Genomic DNA, 14,471 nt, shown 5'->3' with positions numbered 1-14,471 from the left:
TTTTCTTTGTAGTACCAGCTAGAACCTCTAATACAATGTTGAATGGAAGTGGTGATAGTGGGTCTTCATTGGTTGAGGAGGTTGCTTTCTGGTTCTATTTTATGGAAAGTTTTTACCATGAAGGGGTGTTGGAGTTTGTCAAATGCCTTTTCTACATTTGTTGGGATGATTATTTGGTTTCTGTCCTTTATCCTATCAATATGATGTGTTGTATTAATTAATTTTCAGATGTTAAAGCAACTTTGCATTCTTAGGATAAATCCCCTTAGTGTGGGGTGTATAATCCTTTTTAAATGTGGCTGAGGGGGAATTCCCTGGCAGTCCAGTGGTTAGGGCTCCGCGCTTCCTTTGCAGGGGGCACGGGTTCAATCCCTGGTCAGGGAACTAAGATCCCACATGCCGTGTGGCACAGCCAAAAAACAAAACAAAAAAAAGTGGCTAGGGCTTCCCTGGTGGCGCAGTGGTTGAGAGTCCACCTGCCGATGCAGGGGACACGGGTTCGTGCCCCGGTCCGGGAAGATCCCACATGCCGCGGAGCGGCTGGGCCCGTGAGTCATGGCCGCTGAGCCTGGGTGTCTGGAGCCTGTGCTCCGCAATGGGAGAGGCCACAACAGTGAGAGACCCTCATACCGCCAAAAAAAAAAAAAAAAAAAAAGTGGCTAGATTTGGTTTACTAGTGTTTTGTTAAGGATTTTTGCATATATTATATATATTCATGTGATATTTGTGTATGACCTTTTTTCCCCGTATGATATCTTTTTAAAAAAATTTTTTTAAATTTATTTTTGGCTGTGTTGGGTCTTTGTTGCTGTGCGCGGGCTTTCTCTAGTTGCGGCGAGTGGGGGCTACTCCTCGTTGCAGTGCATGGGCTTCTCATTGCGGTCGGTGGCTTCTCTTGTTGTGGAGCACAGGCTCTAGGCATGTGGGCTTCAGTAGTTGTGGCACACGAGCTCAGTAGTTGTGGCTTGCGGGCTCTAGAGCACAGGCTCAGTAGTTGTGGCGCATGGGCTTAGCTGCTCCGGGGCATGTGGGATCTTCCCAGACTAGGGCTTGAACCTGTGTTGGCAGGTAGATTCTTAACCACTACGCCACCAGGGAAGTCCCTCCCGTACGATATCTTTTGTTTTGGTATCAGGGTATTACCGGCCCCAGAGAGTGAGTTGGGAAGGTCTTCATTTCTTTTCGTAGGTTGGATTTCTGTATGGGATCATATTCCTTTGGCTTGAAGCACTTCCTTCAGTATTTTGCATGTTGTGGGTATACTGGGGACAGAATCACTCAACTTTTGTTTGTCTGAAAAAGTCTTCATTTGCCCTTCAGTTTTGAAGGATATTTTTGCTGGATAATTCTAGGTTGACAGCTTTTTTTCCCAGCACTTTGAAAAAGTTATTCTGTTGTCTTTTAGTTTCTGTTGTTTCTGATGGGGAATCAGCTATCATTCTTACTTTTGTTTACCTGATACACTTTTTCCTGCTGTGTTTAAGATGTATATTTATTTATTTATTTATTTTTTGAGGTACGCGGGCCTCTCACTGTTGTGGCCTCTCCCGCTGCGGAGCACAGGCTCCGGACGTGCATGCTCAGCGGCCATGGCTCACGGGCCCAGCCGCTCCGCGGTATGTGGGATCTTCCCGGACTGGGGCACGAACCCATGTCCCCTGCATCGGCAGGCGGACTCTCAACCACTGCGCCACCAGGGAAGCCCCCTGTATATTTATTTTTATTAAATAAATTCTTTATTAAAAACTTTTCAATTTGGCTATAATCTTCTAGGTGTGCTGTTTTTGTGTTTATCTTTCTTGGGTCTGTGGGTTGATGTATTTAATCAACTTTGGAAACTTTTTGGCCATTGCCTCTTAAATAATTCTTTTGCCTCATCATCTGTCTTCTCTCGGGACTCCAATAAAATAAAATATATTTTATTTTAATATTTATTTATTTAGGCTGCTCTGGGTCTTAGTTGCAGCACACAGGATTTTTTTTTTTAGTTGCAGCCTGTGGACTCTTAGTTGCAGCATTCAAACTCTTAGTTGTGGCGTGCATGTAGGATCTAGTTCCCCAACCAGGGATTGAACCCGGGCCCCCTGCATTAGGCATGTGGAGTCTTACCCACTGGACCACCAGGGAAGTCCCTCCAGTGATATCTATTTTAGATTGTTTGATGATGTCCCACAGGTTTCGAATGTGTTGGTATTTTCAAAATTCTTCTTTCTCTCTTTGTTTACATTTGTATATTTTCTTTTCATCTGTTTTCAAATCCCCTGCTTTTCTTTGTGCTCATTCGGTTATTTATTCCATCCAGTGACATTTTAATTTCAGATACTGTATTTATTTATTTATTTACTTTTGCGGTACACGGGCCCCTCGCTGTTGTGGCCTCTCCCGTCGCGGAGCACAGGCTCCAGACGCGCAGGCTCAGCGGCCATGGCTCACGGGCCCAGCCGCTCCGCGGCATGTGGGATCTTCCTGGACCGGGACACGAACCCGTGTCCCCTGCATTGGCAGGCGGACTCTCAACCACTGTGCCACCAGGGAAGCCCTCAGATACTGTATTTTTCAGTTCCAGAATTTCCTTTTGGTTCTTCTTTCAAGTTTGCATTTCCCTGCTAATATTCTCCACCTGTTCATTTCTTCTGTTCCCTTTTCCTAAAATTTTAAAAAATATTTATAATTGCTGTTTTGACATTTTCATCTGCCAGTTCCAATGTATGGTCATTTTTGGTTCCTGTAGATTGTTTTTTCTCTTGATCATGGGTAATTTTTTTTTTTTTTTTTTTTTTTTTTTTTGCGGTACGCGGGCCTCTCACTGTTGTGGCCTCTCCCGTTGCGGAGCACAGGCTCCGGACGCGCAGGCTCAGCGGCCATGGCTCATGGGCCTAGCCGCTCCGCGGCATGCGGGATCTTCCCGGACCGGGGCACGAACCCGCGTCCCCTGCATCGGCAGGCGGACTCTCAACCACTGCGCCACCAGGGAAGCCCCGGGTAATATTTTTCTTCTTTGAACGTGTAATAATTTTTTATCGCAAAATGGACATTGTAGATAGTATACTCTAGAAACTCTGTTTTAGGCTGTCTTTCCTTAAAGAGTGTTGAGTTTTGTTAGGGCAGGCTGTTAAATGACTGGAAGGTGATCTCTATCCTGTAGGAGCTTTTCTAGGGTAGATCTGTTTTGGCTTTTTACTAAGTTTTAGGGCATAGCTTTTAATTCTGGAACATCGTTTTTACTCCTAAGGCATGGCCTTTCTGGGGTTTTAATAGACAACCTTTCTAGTTTGGCAGAACTTAAACTCCAGGGTCTGTCTCCACTGTACTGGACGGTTGCTGAATCTTGGCTCAGGTCTTTCACCTCACATAGCTGTTTTCAGATATTTAAAGTATATCGTGTTGACTTGTTGCAAGTATACAATTAACTAGTTAATTGTCACAGCTAGAGCTACATATATAAACATACACATATACATTTGGTGAGAACAGTTAAGCTTCGTCATAGCAAATTTCAATGCATTGTTGTTAGCTGTAGTCACCATATTCTTTTTTTTTTTTTTTTTTTGCGGTACGTGGGCCTCTCACTGTTGTGGCCTCTCCCGTTGCGGAGCACAGGCTCAGCGGCCATGGCTCACGGGCCCAGCCGCTCCGCGGCATGTGGGATCCTCCCGGACCGGGGCACGAACCCGTGTCCCCTGCATCGGCAGGTGGACTCTCAACCACTGCGCCACCAGGGAAGCCCAATCACCATATTCTTATATCCGATCCTCAGACCTTCTTCATCTTATAGCTGAATGTTTGCTCCCTTTTACCAACCTCTCCCTGCACCCTCCTGCCCCCTGGCCTCTTTTCTACTCTCTATTTCTTTGAGTTTGACCTATCTTTCTGCTTGGTTTCTTGGTGTCTCATCCCACCACATGCTGTTTAGGAGTCAGCCAAGGATTTGGGAGGAATTTAATGTAGGTTTGGGGGGGCTCCCTTTTCTGATTTTCCTGTTTGATTTTCAGCCATGCTGGTAGCCCTGAACTCTGGCCTCTTTCCTCCTTGCTCTCCTTCTGACAGAGATCGTGTTCCCTCCAGTTTCTGCATGTTCTTGATTGGTCTCCGGTACCTCCAAATACTTGTTTTTATTTTTTATTTTTTAAAATTAATTAATTTATTTTGGCTGCATCGGGTCTTCGTTGCCACACGCGGGCTTTCTCTAGTTGTGTCGAGCTGGGGCTACTCTTTGTTGTGGTGCACGGGCTTTTCATTGTGGTGGCTTCTCTTGTTGTGGAGCACGGGCTCTAGGCATGTGGGCTTCAGTAGTTGTGGCATGTGGGCTCTGGAGCGCAGGCTCAGTAGTTGTGGCGCACAGGCTTAGTTGCTCCGTGGTGTGTGGGATCTTCCCGGACCAGGGCTCGAACCTGTGTCCCCTGCGTTGGCAGGTGGATTCTTAACTACTGTGCCACCAGGGAGGTCCTAAATATACTCTTAAAATAATGCATTACTTATAGTTATGTAAGTAGTAAAAGAATGAAGTTATGGATACTGCGAATTAATGATTATCTCTGTGGATAAAGGGAGTTGAATAGGTTGTCAATTCTTCAGTGTATTAGAAACAATTTATTTTTTTTTAAAGTAGGCGGCATATGTGAGCAAATGGTAACATTTATTAAATCCCAATACATGGATATTTGTTATATTCTTCTCTGGACCTTTTTATATTTTAAATTTTTTCATAATTCAGAATAAATAAAAATATGTAAAACTAGATAATTATAGTGTGTTGATTCTCTGGAAGTGCTCTTGTGAGAGCACTGAGGAAGGACTCAGTGACCTGACAGAAGTGGTTTTTGGTGAATTTCGGACTTGAGGAGCAGACAGGAATTTGCCAGGTAGGAAGATGTGACGAAGGGTTTTCCAGGCAGAGGGGACCCAGGTGCCAAGGCGTCAGCTGTATTTAAGAAGCAGCATGTTTAAGAAGCAGTGGGTGCTGGTGTGGTTGGGGAGGTGGGTGGGGATGAGGAAAGAGAACTGAGACTGTGTTGAGTGGTGGCCCCACTTAGCGTGGCCTGGTCGAGGCTTCCAGTGTGCCCTCTGTTCCCTTTTCCTCTTTTTCTGCCTTTTTTTGGATTAAGAGTATATTTATGATTCTGTTTGGGTCTTCGTATATCTCTCATGTCTCTAACACGTCTAATATTTCCTCTAGGTTTTTGAACATACGGAGTACGGTTACAACAGCTGCTTAACTGTCCTTGTCTATTAATTTTATCATCTGTGTCTTTTCTAGGTTGATTATGGTTTGTGTTTTCCTGCTTCCTTGCATGTCTGGTCATTTTTGATTGGATGCCAAGACACTGTGACTTTTATCTTGTTGGATGCTGGGTATTTTTGTATTTCTATAAATATTCTTGACCTTTGTTCTGGAATGTTGTTAAATTACTCAGAAACAGTTTGATTCTGTGGGTCTGGCTTTTAGGCTTTGTTAGGTGGGACCAGAGTAATGTTGAGTCCAGTGTTGAGTCACTTTGCCCCACCACTGAGGCAAAAGTCTACTGAGTACTTTGTCCAATGCCCCGAAATTAGGAAATTTTCCACTGTGACTGGGAGGAAGAGTAACTCTCCTTGGCCCCGTGTGAAATTGGAGGGTGGTTCCCACTAATCCCTGGCTTGGATGCCTTTCTTACACACTTCCGTTGATCAGTACCTGGCTGGAGCCCACAGATCCTCAGCGCTGTCTACGACTCTGTCCCTTCCAGTGCTCTGCCTGTGGACTCTAGCGCCTTGGCCTTCCTGGACTCCCAGTGCTGTTTCTTCGCCTCGGGGGACTGCTGGACCCCACCTGGTGTCTCTGCTGTTACCCAGAACTACTTGTCAGGCAGGAGGCTGGGCAGTTAAAGGGCTCCTCTTGTTTCCCTCCTGTCAGGGATCACTGTTCGTCACTGCAGGATAGCCAGTGTCTTGAAAACCATTTCATTTGTAAATCTCGTCCCTGTTATTTCGTCTTGGCCAGAAGCAAAAGTATCAAAAACAGGTATTTGAATGAAGGTATTAGGAAGCATAGAAGATAGTGATGGGACCTATGAGAATGCTGACCCCTTTCTAGTTCGGGATGCCTGGGTGGGAGAGCAGAGGTGGCCTTACCTGGGTGGACATGAAGGGAATTCATGTATTTAGGGAAGGAGGTGGGGATAGGGCTTGGGAGAAAGGTGTCACAGGAGAACCAGGCTACAGAATGAGATCCTGAGGGCCTGCTGAGAAGAAGAACCCGCGGGGTCTGGGCTGGAGGACACTGGTGACAGAACGCTCGTACCTGCAGTGGGAGGACGTGGGAGAGGGTGACGCTGCCAGGGAGTGCAAGCACGGGGAGGATGCTCAGAATTTGTGCCCGCTGAGGAGAAGGTGTCACTCATTCCCTGGCTGCGTGTCCGCCGTGATGTCCCGGCTGCTTCGGGTTTCCTCCAGCTCAGACTAAGTAGAATTGGTTAAGAACATGTATGTTATAGAAGCACTGGTTCAAAGTCAGAATGTAGAGGTCTTAGGGCCCTTACAGAGATACTTCCTTATTTTGAAACTGTGTATAAAGTGCTGAAAAGCCAATTTTGAATTATTTAGCTTAATAATTTTGAAATGTTAGATGTGCCAACTTTAAAAGTAAAACAGCCAGTTATTTTACCAGCAAAATGGGTTTCTTTGGGAATAGCAGAGAGTTGCAATTCAGCACAAGCAAGCAATAGCAAAAGCCATAGGCAGGTCTCACGAACAAAGCAGAGGAAGGTTACTTTGTAGAGAAAAAGGAGGAAGTTGGGAGGGGCTCTTTTGAACAAAAGTCCATTGGAGGAAAGTGAGAGTTCAGGGTGGTGATGGTTTCTCACTGGCTGAGTTGCTGGGCAAATGGGAAACCTTCCTCCATGGGGGTCTGTGGTTGAGGCTGAGTAGCAGTGGGTGAGGGCTCCCCTTCTGGCCTCCTGACTCTATTGTAAAGGAAGTTTCCTTTGTTCCGTTTCACAGATGTAAAAAGATTTTCCTATTTTAGGAGATAACACTGACTTATTCCTGGCTTAGTAGCACAACTTCGAGTGCCTTTTTTTTTGCTTGACTTTTATATGAAATTTTAAAATACACAAATGTACAGAAAACATAATGAACACCCACGTACTCATCTCCCAGCTTTATCAGTGATTGGTACTTTGCCAGTTATTATTATTATTTTTTAATCTGTCCCTTTTTCTCTCACACTTTTTTTTTAATGTTGTGAACTGTCTATTTTTTTAAAAAACATCATTATTGGAGTATAATTGCTTTACAGTGTTGTGTTAGTTTCTGCTGTATAATAAAGTGAATCAGCTATATGCATACGTATATCCCCACATCCCCTCCCTCTTGCGTCATATCCCCACATCCCCTCCCTCTTGCATCTCCCTCTCACCCTCCTTATCCCACCCCTCTAGGTGGTTACAAAGCACTGAGCTTATTATCTCCCCGTGCCATGCAGCTGCTTCCCAGTAGCTATCTATTTTACGTTTGGTAGTGTATATATGTCAGTGCCATTCTCTAACTTCGTCCCAGCTTACCCTTCCCCCTCCCCATATCCTTAAGTCCATTCTCTATGTCTGTGTCTTTATTCCTGCCCTGCCCCTAGGTTCTTCAGAACCATTTTTCTTTTTAGATTCCATATATATGTGTTAGTATGTGGTATTTGTTTTTCTCTTTCTGACTTACTTCACTCTGTATGACAGACTCTAGGTCCATCCACCTCACTACAGATAACTCAATTTCGTTTCTTTTTATGGCTGAGTAATATCTCTCTCACACTTTTAAAATTTGTTTGGTTCTTGTGTTTCGGTGGAGTGTTTTAAAAGTAAATCCAAGAAATAATGTCATTTCATCCATGAATACTTCACTTTTTCTCTCTAACAGATAAGCGAAGTTTTTATTTTTAAAAACATAGTGGTCATGTCACTTTTACAACTAAGAGATTTACAGTAATGCCTTAATACCATCTTATACCAGTCCATATTCAGATTTCCCCAATAGCTTCAAAAATATACTCTTCGAGTTGATTCATTTTAATTGGACCCAAACAAGATCTAAATATTATATTTGATGATTAGGTCTCTTAGGGCTCTTATATTCTAGAACAGTCACCCCTCCTATTGCTAAAGTATAATTTTCAAAAGGTAAAATCATTGGGCTTCCCTGGTGGCACAGTGGTTAAGAATCCACCTGCCAGTGCAGGGGACACGGGTTCGAGCCCTGGTCCGGGAAGATCCCACATGCCACGGAGCAGCTTAGCCCGTGCGCCACAACTGCTGAGCCTGCGCTCTAGAGCCTGCAAACCACAACTGCTGAAGCCTGCACGCCTAGAGCCCGTGCTCCGCAACGAGAAGCCAACTGCAATGAGAAGCCCGCGCACCGCAGCGAAGAGTAGCCCCCACTCGCCGCAACTAGAGAAAGCCCGCGCACAGCAACGAAGACCCAATGCAGCCAAAAAAATAAATTAAAAGAAAATTAATTTTTTTAGAAAAAGGTAAAATCATGACTTCCATGCAAATACAGAACGAACAGTCCTGTGCTCTGCTGGTCTGTGTTGTTTTTTTTAAAATAAATTTATTTATTTAATTTTTTAATTTTTTTGTCTGCGTTGGTTCTTCGTTGCTGCACGCAGGTTTTCTCTAGTTGTGGTGAGCTGGGGCTGCTCTTCGTTTTGGCGCGTAGGCTTCTCATTGCGGTGGCTTCTCTTGTTGCAGAGCACGGGCTCTAGGCGCGTGGGCTTCAGTAGTTGTGGTGCATGGGCTTAGTTGCTCTGCGGCATGTGGGATCTTCCCGGGCCAGGGCTCGAACCCGTGTCCCCTGCATTGGCAGGCAGATTCTTAACCACTGCGCCATCAGGGAAGCCCCCTGGTCTGTGTTTTTGTTGCATGCCTTGAAGTCAGTCCTTTCGCCAAGGAGTGCTAGTCACGTTATTTGGAAATGGTGTTAGGGATCACACCTGGAGCACTTTGGAGCACTTTTCTTCTAGAAGTTGTGATGGATCATCAGTGAGCCGTCCAGTCATCTTGTGACCGGGATATGTGTCTCTTGATAGTTATAGTGTGTAGGCATGAAACTAGACAACTTCACAGAGGTCCTTCTCATGTCCTTAAATTCCAACCATTGAGTTAGTTAACCAGATTTAAAGTGGGTGTGTATCATTGGTACCAATGTCTGTAGAACAGGCATGGACAAGGGAGTTTTTAGATCCTTAATCATGAAATGTTCTGATAATTTAAATACTGAGTAAAGCTAATGATTTTGTTTTCCTTTTCCCTATCACTTTGGTGAGTTAACTTTACAGAAGTAGAACTTAAAATAAGTTTTTTTCCTCTTATTTTTCAGGTGAGGAGATTATAAGTCTACTGAATGAAAAAATTTTTCTTAAAGTTGCATATACTCCAAGAGAAAATCCCAAATGTTTTTATATTTTGCCTAAATACAAAATTTAAACAAGGAGTTTCCCCAGAAGGTAAGATAATTGTTTTTGATTCTGTTTTATTGTGTAATTTATGCAAATATACTGTATAAGGGGACATTCGAAGATGGATGACAGCACGAATTTTAGTTTTGAAGATGTGCATATAGTGTCCTGACTTTTAGGGATTCTTGACCCTCCTGTGTCTGGTTTTGAGATGCTGTGTTGTGGAAAAGTTACTTGGTCTCTCCAAGCCACAGGGTAATCCAAATAAAACAGGGACAGTCATGCATATGTAGTGAGGAACATGCCGTGTCTCACCCGTGGGGAATAGGTGAGATAGGCTTATATGTGTCATGGCCGCCATCAGAACACATTCCAAGTAGAAGCTGAAAAGGGGGGGAGGGGCTTGTGCCTCCAGCTGTAGTAGCTGCCCCTAAAAGGTTTGCCCATTGCAATCTGATTAGATGCTGGATAAATTACAGTAGGTGCAACTTCCTGGGAGCACTTCGGTGCTTAAAAATTAAGCTAACTCTTCAAAAGCCAAAAGAGAAAAAGAAAAGAAAAGAAACAGTGAGTATTATGATAGCACTCTTTTGCCCCTTGCTGAAGAGAAGATAAATCCTTTTCAGAGCAAAGCATACTCAGTGTAGGCCCTCGGGATTTCTGTAGATTATGTTTAAGCAAGCTTCATTCTATATTCAGGACACACACCATTGTGAGGAGTTGGCAGGTTAGATACCCCAAGGTCTGCAGGTATTGGATAATCAGATGCAGTATATATAATAATGTATGAAATTTTTGAAGAAATACAAAATAGAATAAAAATTAGTAACGAAAACCAAGGTATCAAAATGATTCCAAGTAGAACTTTCAGAAATGAAAAATAAGTTGAAATTAAAAACAATATATGTGAATTAAATAAATTAAACATGGCTGAAGGCAGAATTAGTGAACTGGAATATATACCTGAAGAACTTATCCAGTGTGCAGCATTGAGAGATGGGAGATGGAAAGTGAGACTAGAGAAGTGGAGGGTAGGATAAAAGTGTGCTGTGACTGTGTAGTTGGAATCCCAGGATGGAAAGGTGGGGAGAAGGAGGAGAGGCGCTATTCAAAGTGTTAATAGTGTTGGCTTTTCAGAAACTAAGAGAGAAATCTGTAGCTTTAGGAAGCACACTATGTCCTAAACCGTATAAGGAAAAGGAAACCCACACCCATACACTGAAAAAGACAAAAAGACCTTAAGCCAGAGGCAAAAGAGAGATTACCTACAAAGGAGTGTCTGTTAGGTTGGCAACGGATGTCTCATTAGCATGAATAGAGGCCACTAGAGAGTGGAGTAAGTCCTCAAAGTGATGAGAGAATATAAACTTCAGTACAGAATTGTGTATCAGGTATATTTTACAGAAAAACATCAGTGTTTTTATGTATTTGGTAATTGTTAGGCTAGATTATTTGGACTACCTGCTATCCTCCCATCCCCCACCCTGTGGAAAACAATTAAAATTGTTGGATTAAAAAAAAAAATCAAGGGCTTCCCTGGTGGCGCAGTGGTTGGGAATCCGCCTACCGATGCAGGGGACACGGGTTTGAGCCCTGGTTTTGGAAGATTCCACATGCCATGGAGCAGCTGAGCCTGGGTGCCGCAACTACTGAGCCTGTGCTCTAGAGCCCGTGAGCTACAAGTATTGAAGCTCGAGCGCCTAGAGCCCGTGCTCCACAAGAGGAGAAGCCGCTGCAATAAAAAGCCCGTGCACTGCAACGAAGAGTAGCCCCCGCTCTCCGCAATTAGAGAAAAGCCTGCACGCAGTAACGAAGACCCAGTGCAGCCAAAGAGAAAAAAAAAAAGAAAAGAAAAAAATCAGAAAGACTGACAATATTGCAAGGAAGTTTTAAACCAAAATATAACAAAGGAAGAACCCAGAAAGGTAATTTAAACACCATAGGATGGAATCTGCCTTTGCCTTAAGGACATTTGCTGATTTGGACAAAGTGGGGCTTTGATTTCTGAGTCCTTGCCGGCCTCTGAAGTGAAGTCCTCTCAAGGTAGAGAACCTAAAGGGGGCCCTCCTCATATTAAATGGGCTCTGAAAGTCTGTACCCTCAGAGGCAGGGTGAGCTAGAAGCGTACCTGCCTAACTCCATCTTTGCCCCCAGCTTTTTACTAAATGTAGCAGGAGAAAAGGGGGAGAGTTATGGCTATGGATCGGCCTTTGGGAGGATTTGTAGCCCAGGTTCATATTACTTCGTAGCTCAGGGAAATGAAGCATGAATTTAAGGTTTTCTGGTTTGGTAATGCCTTCAGGCAGCAATGGGACCAAACATAAAACCTCTCTGGAGGAAGTTACCATCATCCTAAAATGCAGAAAACACCTATGACTATTTTTTAAGGATGTTGATTAGCACACAGACAAAACTGGACAAGCACACAAGGGAATAAGGCACCATGCACGAAAACCAGTAGAAACAACCCTCCCAAGATTTTAGATTTGGGGATTATCAGAAACAGACTATTGGGACTTCCCCGGTGGTCCAGTGGTAGGACTCCACGCTCCCAGTGCAGGGGGGCCCAGGTTCTGATCCCTCGTCGGGGAACAAGGTCCCACATGCATGCTGCAACTAAGAGTTTGCATGCCGCAACTAAGAAGTCTGCATGCCACAACTAAGAAGTCCGCATGCTGCAACTAAATATCTCTCGCGCAGCAACTAAGACCCGGTGCAGCCAAAAATAAATAGTAAATAAATAAGTATTTTAAAAAAAGAAACAGACTATTAAATAAGCATACTCTTTATTTTTATTTACTTATTTTAAATATATTTGTTTATTTATTTTTGGCTGCACAGGTCTTCATTGCTGCGCACGGGTTTTCTCTAGTTGCGGAGAGCGGGCGCTACTCTTCGTTGTGGTGTGTGGGCTTCTCATTGCAGTGGCTTCTCTTGTTGTAGAGCATGGGCTCTAGGTGCACAGGCTTCAGTAGTTGCGGCACGTGGGCTCAGTAGTTGTGGCACACGGACTTAGTTGCTCTGCCATGTCCCCTGCATTAGCAGGTGGATTCTTAACCACTGCGCCACCAGGGGCGTCCTGTGGCTATTCTTTTCACTTCTGATTTTAGATTTTTATTCACCTGTTCCTCCCACCCCACCCCCTTCTTTTTGGTCCCCACCCCCGCCGCCACCCCCAGTGGACTGTGCCCAGTATAGACATGGTCTTGTTTGTTGTTTGACTGATTGTGCAAGTATCCGCTGCTCTCCATGGATTCACATTGTCGCTTTTTTCCAGACCAATAGAATTCCAGTGGTGTGTTGGTAAATGTTTAATATCTGGCTCTCTGGGAGAGTCAAAAACCTCCTGGCCACGGGGCTTCCATGGTGGTACAGTGGTTAAGAGTCCGCCTGCCAGTGTGGGGGACACGGGTTTTATCCCTGGTCCAGGAAGATCCCACATGCCCCAGAGCAACTAAGCCTGTGAGCCACAACCACTGAGCCTGCGCTCTAGAGCCCGCGTGCCGCAATTACTGAAGCCCACATGCTCTAGTGCTCGAGTGCTGCAACTACTGAGCTCACGTGCTGCAACCACTGAAGCCCACGTGCCTAGAGCCCGTGCTGCACAACAAGAGAAACTACCAGGTTGAGAAGCCTGCGCACCGCAATGAAGAGTAGCCCCCGCTCGCTGCAACTGGAGAAAGCCTGTGCGCAGAAAGGAAGATCCAATGCAGCCAAAAATAAAAATAATAATAAAAAAAATTTTTTAAAGTCAAAACCAAAAACCAAACAAAAGCACAAAAACCTCCTGGCTTGTAGCATTTGTCGATTTCTACAGTGCTAATGCTTCTGTCATGTCCAACGTGAGCTACCAGTGTGATGCCACTTGAAGGTGGCACTGGGAGAGGCTCACGGTCAGCTCCCATGAGCAAGTGAGCCCGTGCTCTGTGGCAAGGTGACCTTGTCTCTGTTTCCTTCTCTCCTTTGCAGTCAGGAGACTGAGGAGAAAGTGTGCCAGCCCCTGTTCTGGGCTCCTCATGGGGTAGCTCAGTTCAGCCTCACAGCAGCTCTACGTGGACGGCGCTCCTGGTCCCCCGTTTACAGGTGAGGACGCCAGGGCACAAGAGGTCACGTCACACAGCAGAGCCAGGACCTCGGTTGTGAAACTTTTAAAAAGCAATTGGTCAGACAGGTATAGGCTGCATTTCAGATTCTCATTTTCTCTTAGCAACAGTCTCTACTGCAGAATGTTCTTTTCTGAAGGGCTCTGTCCAAGGACCTGCATGATCGTATGGACAGCATTTCTCTGGAAGCTGCCTTGTGTCCGATGGTTATACTAACCAGAAGAAGTAAATGAAGAGGTAGTTCAAGAGGAACTTGAAGTTCCTCTCATTTGGCTGTTGGATAAGAGTCTAGAAGATGCTGGTAATACTTTGCTTGGCATTCCAGACAGACTGTGGAGGCTGTTGTCAGGATGTGATGGGAATCCTTGTGCTGTGTTGCATCTCACATATAACCAGAGACGTCTCAAGTCAACACGCCGGTTCTGTGAGCCAGTAGCTTGTTCTAAAGATGCGCTGTCAGTGGCGGGCCTCTGGGTCATCTAGGGAAGGAAAATTAGCCTTCCTGTAGGTGAGGGCCAATTAAGAGGATGCTAGCATCTTTTTGGAGAGTAGTGCATAGTTGTTGGGATACAAGAAACGTTTGGAAGGGACTTCCCTGGTGGTCCAGTGGATAAGAATCCGCCTTCCAATGCAGGGAACACGGGTTCGATCCCTGGTTGGGGAACTAAGATTCCACATGCTGCGGGGCAACTAAGCCCACACGCCACAACCAGAGTGTAGCCTGCTCGCCGCAACGAAAAGTCCTGAGTGCCGGAACTAAGATCCAACGCAGCCAAAAATGAATGAATGAATGAATAAATAAGTAAATATTAAAAAAGAAAGTAAAGTCATCTTGAAACGTTTGGAAAAGAACTATGCAGTATTACCTGAGTAACAGTTCTAGAACCAGTTTAAACCAGTTCCTTAGGCAGTGAAATTAGCTGCGCCTAAACCAATACCATTGC

At 44.7% G+C, this 14,471-nt stretch overlaps 1 protein-coding gene across 7 annotated transcripts in view; it reads left to right on the top strand.

Annotated features, from left to right (window-relative positions):
* PPP6R2 (protein phosphatase 6 regulatory subunit 2) overlaps positions 1 to 14,471 on the top strand; it is an 84,388-nt gene that overhangs the window by 8,488 nt on the left and 61,429 nt on the right. For 6 of the 7 annotated variants that reach the window (XM_030855488.2, XM_060306103.2, XM_030855494.3 and 3 more), the window contains exons 2-3: positions 9,346 to 9,472; positions 13,394 to 13,507. The gene's annotated coding sequence lies outside the window, so the exon portion shown is untranslated. The remainder of the gene's footprint in view (positions 1 to 9,345; positions 9,473 to 13,393; positions 13,508 to 14,471) is intronic. The other variant, XM_030855491.2, reaches the window with a different exon arrangement.

This window comes from Globicephala melas, chromosome 10, assembly GCF_963455315.2.
Source record: "Globicephala melas chromosome 10, mGloMel1.2, whole genome shotgun sequence".
NCBI lineage: Eukaryota > Metazoa > Chordata > Mammalia > Artiodactyla > Delphinidae > Globicephala > Globicephala melas.
This window is presented reverse-complemented; position numbering and strand designations above follow the sequence as displayed.